Here is a 7,393-nt window from a genome sequence, read left to right as displayed (position 1 = left end):
TGACAAACCCCAATTTGACGGTTTGTTTTGTATTAAATTTAGAGTGTCTTGATAACCTTTTGTCACATTTAGCCTATGAATTAGCATGGTTTTGTCATCTCTTCCATATTCGTGCTTAAGTGTAAAAACATGCTTTTTAAGCCTTATTTTGATGAATTCTAATTTCTCCTTGATTCCATAAGATACCTTGATGTGTTTGCTAGTAATTCCAGGACTGAAATAGGCTAGGCATGGATCAAAGAAGCAAGAAAGAAAGCATGCAAGCGGAGAGAAGCACAATAATCCAAAGAATTGATCCAGGCCATGCACGCGCACGCGCACAAGGCGCTCGCGCGCACATTGCGAAACAGGACAAGGACGCGCATGCGTACCGTGCGCTCACGCGCCGATGGTGGCACATGACCTCATTAATGTAACACGTGCCTGGCGATTTTGGAAGGTTTTCAGCAACCAACTTTGGCGCCAAAATGCATATAAGAGCCAAGGATTGAAGGGGATTGACATACATTCACACCCAGAGACTAATTAGGGAGAGGAGATAGATAGTTAGTTTTAGAAGTAGTTTCTAGAGAGAGAAACTCTCACTTCTCTCTAGGATTAGGATTAGGTTTAGGATAATCTTTCTTCTTAGATCTAGATTTAATTCATGCTTTGATTCAATTTTCCTTGTTGTTGATTCCTTTTATTCTTACAAATAAAAATGCTTTCTTTCATTACCCTCCAAGTATTTGATGAAATGCTTGAGAGGATGTTAGAGTAGAATTCTAGGTTCTTGGCTTGAGAAGGTAACTTAGGATTTCTTGAGTCACTAGTGTCCAATTGATTGCTAGTTGATAGCCATTAACTCTAGCCTTCATTAATCCAATTAGTGAAAAGCTAGGACTTATGGACTAGGATTGATATAACTCACTTGACTTTCCTTTGTTAATTGATTTAAGGATGACTAAGTGGGATTAATCCTTGGAACTACCATACTTGTGGCTAGTGATAATGATGAAGACCCTTGACAACCAAACCTTGCCAAGACCATTTTGTTAATAAAGTTTTCTTACCATTTACTATTCGTATTTCTCATCCAAAACCCCAAAATAAACAAGTCCATAACCAATAACAAGAACACTACCCTGCAAGTCCTTTGAGAGACGACTCGAGGTTTAAATACTTCGGTTTATAGATTTTAGGGGTTTGTACTTGTGACAAACAAATTTTTGTATGAAAGGATTATTGCTTGGTTTAGAAACTATACTTTACAACGAGATTTCATTAGTGAAATTCTAAACCGTCAAAAATCCGTTCGTCACGCACGTCACGCGTCCGTGTCGTCCACGCGATCGTGTCACTCAGCGTTTTCGTATCACGTGTGCGCGTCGTCCACGCATTCACGTCGTTCGTGCAGCTTCTAATCCGCGCAGTCGCATCAGGCACGCGAACGCGTCACTCTGATTTCTTCCAGTTCGCGCGGTCGCGTGAGCCATGCGACCGCGTGACTTCTCGCTGGTCATCTCCTCAATTTCCCTCATCTTTTCAATTCCTTGTATTTCTTCCATTTTTGCATGCTTCCTCTTCATTCCTTACGCCATTCCTGCCCTATGAAGCTTGAAACACTTAACATACAGATCACAACATCGAATGATACGAAGGAAGATAAAAATATACAACAAAAAGGTCCTTAGGAAGCAAGTTATTAATCATAGGATATTTTTAGGAAGGAATTGTAAATACATGCAAATCATATGAATAAGTGGGTGAAAGGCTTGATAAAACCACTCAATAAAACACAATATAAACCATAAAATAGTGTTTTATCGAGGCATCTCAAGGATTTCTTGATGAGGGAATTCCTCATGCTCTTGTTGAGGTCCATGAGTGGGCTCTCTTGTTTGCTCCATCCTCTTTCTAGTGATGGGCTTTTGAGATGAATCTTTCCATCTCTCATGACTCGGAGTTGGAAGCAACTACCTTCCCTTTTCCTCTTCCTAAAGGTTTCTCCGGCCTTAGGTGCCCTTAATGGTTATGGAAAACAGAAAAGCAACGTTTTTTCCACACCAAACTTAAAAGGTTTGCTCGTCCTCGAGCAAAAGAAGATAGAAAGGAGGAGAAGAAGAAGAAATAGATGAGATGGAGGTGTAGAAGTAGTATCACCAAGGGGGGTATGAAGTGTTGGATATGTGTGAAAATGAAGGAGTGAAGAGGGGCATTTATAGAGTAAGGGTTGGGTTTAGGAGGGTAATGGTTTGAATTTGAATGGTGAGGTAGGTGGGGTTGGTGGGGATCCTGTGGGGTCCACAGATCCTGAGGTGTCAAGGATTTCTCATCCCTGCACCTTTCTGGCATTCAAACACCCTCTATGTGGCATTTCTGGCATTTAAATGCAAGTCTACTTCCCTTTTCTGGCATTTAAATGCCTGTCTGTTGCCCCTTTTCTGGCGTTTAAACGCCAGTCTACCTGCCAGTTCTGGCGTTTAACACCCAGAATGGTGCCAGGCTGGGCATTTTTTTTCTTCCTTTACTGGCATTTAACACCCAGAATAGTGCCAAACTGGGCGTTAAACGCCCATTTTGGTATCCTTTCTGGCGTTTAAACGCCAATAAGTTTGTCCTCCAGGGTGTGCTATTTTTTATGCTGTTTTTTATTTTGCTTTAATTTTTACAGTTGTTTTTGTGACTCCACATGATCATCATCCTAAAGAAAACATAAAACAACAATGGAAAATAAAATGAAAGAGTAATTAATATAGATAAATAAAATTGGGTTGCCTCCCAAAAAGCGCTTCTTTAATGTCAATAGCTTGACAGGAAGCTCTTACAAAGCTTCACAGATGCTCAGAGCATAGTTGTGGCCTCCCAACACCAAACATAGAAGTTGAGTATGGGGGCTCTATCTGACTCTGTATTGAGAGAAGCTTTTCATGCTTCTCCTCCATGTTTACAGAAAAAGATCCTTGAGTCTTAAACACAAGGTAGTCCTCATTCAATTGAAGGACTAACTCTCCTCTGTCCACATCAATTACAGCCCTTGCTGTGGCTAGGAAGGGTCTTTCAAGGATGATGGATTCATCCTCATCCTTCCCAATGTCTAGGATTATGAAGTCAGCAGGGACGTAAAGGCCATCAACCACTAAGACATCCTCTACAAGTCCATAAGCCTTTTTCATCAATTTATCTGCCATCTCTAGTGAGATTCTTGCAGTTTATACCTCAAAGATCTCTAGTTTCTCCATTACAGAGAGTGGCATGAGGTTGATACCTGAACCCAGATCACACAGAGCCTTTTCAAAGGTCATAGTACCTATGGTGCAAGGTATTAAGAACTTTCCGGGATCCGGTTTCTTTTGAGGCAATGTCTGCTAAATCCATGTATTCAACTCATTGATGAGCAATGGAGGTTCATCCTCCCAAGTCTCATTACTAACTAATTTGCCATTCAGCTTCATGATTGCTCCTAGATACTAAGGAACTTGCTCTTCAGTAATAACTTCATCTTCTTTAGAGGAAGAATACTCATCAGAGCTCATGAATGGCAATAGGAAGTTCAGTGGAATCTCTATGGTCTCTAGATGAGCCTCAGACTCCTTTGGTTCCTCAATAGGGAACTCCTTGTTGGCCAATGGACGTCCCATGGGGTCTTCCTCACTGGGAATCACTGCCTTTCCCTTCTCTACAGGTTCGGCCATGTTGGACGTGTGTATGGCCTTGCACTCTCTTTTTGGATTCTCTTCTGTATTACCTGGGAGAGTACTAGGAGGAGTTTTAGTAACTCTTTTACTCAGCTGACCCACTTGTGCCTTCAAATTTCTGATGGAGGACCTCCAAACTCTTTTACTTGCTAAGCCAGAGAGGGTCTGCTCAGAATTCTCTGTCTGTTGCTGAGAATATGATGGAAAAGGTTTGCTGTTGCCAAATCTATTTTTCCCACCATTATTGTTGTTGAAGCCTTGTTGAGGCTTCTGTTGATCCTTCCATGAGAAATTTGGATGATTCCTCCTTGAAGGATTATAGGTGTTTCCATAGGGTTTTCCCATGTAATTCACCTCTTCCATTGTAGGATTCTCAGGGTCATAAGCTTCTCCTTCAGAGGAGGCATCTTTAGCACTACCGGATGCTGCTTGCAATCCAGTCAGATTCTGAGAAATTATATTGACTTGCTGAGTCAATATTTTGTTCTAAGCTAGTATGGCATTCAGAGTATCAATCTCAAGAACTCCCTTCTTTTTAGTCATCCCATTATTCACAGATTTCTTTCAGAAGTGTACATGAACTGGTTATTTGCAACCATCTCAATGAGTTCCTGGGCTTCTGCAAGTGTTTTCAGATGAAGGGATCCACCAGCAGAGTGGTCCAATGACATCTTTGACATTTCAGATAGACCATCATAGAATATACATATGATGCTCTATTCTGGAAACATATCAGAAGGATGATGAACGGATAATTTATACGCTTTTTGGCATTGTTTTTAGGTAGTTTTTAGTATGATCTAGTTACTTTTAGGGATGTTTTCATTAGTTTTTATGCTAAATTCACATTTCTAGACTTTACTATGAGTTTTTGTGTTTTTCTGTGATTTCAGGTATTTTCTGGCTGAAATTGAGGGACCTGAGCAAAACTCTGATAAAGAGGCTGACAAAGGACTGCTGATGCTGTTGGAATCTGACCTCCCTGCACTCGAAATGGATTTTCTGGAGCTACAGAACTCCACATGGCAAGCTCTCAACGACGTTGGAAAGTAGACATCCAGAGCTTTCCAGCAATATATAATAGTCCATACCTTGTTCGAGAATTGATGACGTGAAATGGCGCTCAACGCCAGTTCCATGTTGCTGTCTGGAGTCAAACGCCAGAAACACGTCACGAACCGGAGTTGAATGCCCAAAACACGTTACAAATTGGCGTTCAACTCCAAAAGAAGCCTCAGCTCGTGGATAGATTAAAATCTGCCCAAACATACACCAAGTGGGCCCTGGAAGTGGATTTATGCATCAATTACTTACTCCTGTAAACCCTAGTAGCTAGTCTAGTATAAATAGGATATTTTACTATTGTATTAGACATCTTGGGACGTTTAGTTCTCAGATCATGGGGGCTGGCCATTCGGCCATGCCTGGACCTTTCACTTATGTATTTTCAATGGTGGAGTTTCTACACACCATAGATTAAGGGTGTGGAGCTCTGTTGTACCTCAAGTTTTAATGCAATTACTATTATTTTCTATCCAATTCAATTTATTCCTGTTCTAAGATATTTGTTGCACTTCAACTTGATGAATGTGATGATCCATGACATGACACTCATCATCATTCTCACCTATGAATGTGCGTGCTTGACAACCACTTCCGTTCTACCTTAGACTGGGTGCATATCTCTTGGATTCCTTAACCAGAATCTTCGTGGTATGAGCTAGAATTGATGGCGGCATTCATGGGAATCCGGAAAGTCTAACCTTGTCTGTGGTATTCCGAGTAAGATTCCGGTATTGAATGACTGTGACGAGCTTCAAACTCTTGAAGGCTGGGCGTTAGTGACAGACGCAAAAGAATCACGGGATTCTATTCCAACCTGATTGAGAACCGACAGATGATTAGCCGTGCTGTGACAGAGCATTTGGACCATTTTCACTGAGAGGATGAGATGTAGCCATTGACAACGGTGATGTCCTACATACAGCTTGCCATGGAAAGGAGTAAGAAGGATAGGACGAAAGCAGTAGGAAAGCAGAGATTCAACAGGGACAAGCATCTCCATACGCCTATCTAAAATTCCCACCATTAATTTACATAAGTATATCTATCCTATTTTATTTATCTTTTAATTATCTAATCCAATCACATTTGAATCAACCTGACTGAGATCTACAAGATGACCATAGCTTGCTTCATACCAACAATCTCTGTGGGATCGACCCTTACTCACGTAAGGTTTATGACTTGGACGACCTAGTACACTTGCTGGTTAGTTGAGCGAAGTTGTGGAAAGAAAGTGCTGAGTTAATAGATGCACATACCAAAGAGCCATTATTGATGATCACAATTTTGTCCACCAAGTTTTTGGCGCCGTTGCCGGGGATTGTTCGAGTATGGACAACAAACGGTTCATCTTGTTGCTCAGATTAGGTAATTTCTTTTTATTTTCTTTTCAAAAAAAAGTTTTCAAAAATTTTTCAAATTTTTTTCTCTATTTTTCATTTTTTTCAAAAAAATAATTTTCGAAAAATATAATAAAAATACAAAAAAATCATAAAATCATAAAAACCAAAAATATTTTGTGTTTCTTGTTTGAGTCTTGAGTCAAGTTTTAAGTTTGGTGTCAATTGCATGTTTTTAAAATTTATGCATTATTTTTTTCGAAAATTCCATGTATTCATAGTGTTCTTCATGATCTTCAAGTTGTTCTTGGTAAGTCTTCTTGTTTGATCTTGATGATTTTTTGTTGTGTGTCTTTTATTGTTTTTCATATGCATTTTTGCATTCATAGTGTCCATGCATTAAAGATTTCTAAGTTTGGTGTCTTGCATGTTTTCTTTGCATAAAAAATGTTTCAAAATTATGTTCTTGATGTTCATCATGATCTTCAAAGTGTTCTTGGTGTTCATCTTGACATTCATAGTGTTCTTGCATGCATCGTGAGTTTTGATTCATAATTTTTATGTTGTGAGTCATTTTTATGTTTTTCTCTCTCATCATCAAAAATTCAAAAATAAAAAAAATAATATCTTTTCCTTATTTCTCTCCAAATTTTCGAAATTTTGGGTGACTTGGTCAAAAAATTTTAAAAATTAGTTGTTTCTTACAAGTCAAGTCAAATTTTCAATTTTAAAAATCTTATCTCTTCAAAACTTTTTCAAATCAAATCTTTTTCATTTTTATCTTATTAATTTTGAAAATTTCAAAATATTTTTTCAAAAATCTTTTTCTTAATTTTATTTTAAATTTTCGAAATTACACTAACAATTAATGTAATTAATTCAAAAAATTTGAAGTTTGTTACTTTCTTGTAAAGAAAGGTTCAATCTTTAAATTCTAGAATCATATCTTTTAGTTTCTTGTTAGTTAAGTAATTAATTTTAATTTTAAAAATTAAATCTTTTTCAATCCTATCTTTTTATCATATCTTCTTATCTTATCTTTTTATCATATCTTTTTAAAATTATATTGATGACAAGTCATCATATACCCATTTTTTCAAGCTAATTTCACTTGTTTCACTAGTTTTTACGCACTTTCTTGCATCCTAAGTAAGTAATTTGGAATGAAAATGCATAACTTCTTTAAATCAAACAACCACCATTAAATTGATGCTAACTCATGAGGTTTAAGCTAAATTTAATTGATTTTTAATTGATTTATAAGCCTTGTGAATTTAGTGATACTTTGATTGGTTGTTTTGATTATTTGAA

This window comes from Arachis duranensis, chromosome 5 (assembly GCF_000817695.3).
Source record: "Arachis duranensis cultivar V14167 chromosome 5, aradu.V14167.gnm2.J7QH, whole genome shotgun sequence".
In the NCBI taxonomy this organism is placed as follows: Eukaryota; Viridiplantae; Streptophyta; class Magnoliopsida; order Fabales; family Fabaceae; genus Arachis; species Arachis duranensis.
Note: the sequence above shows the minus strand (reverse complement) of the source record.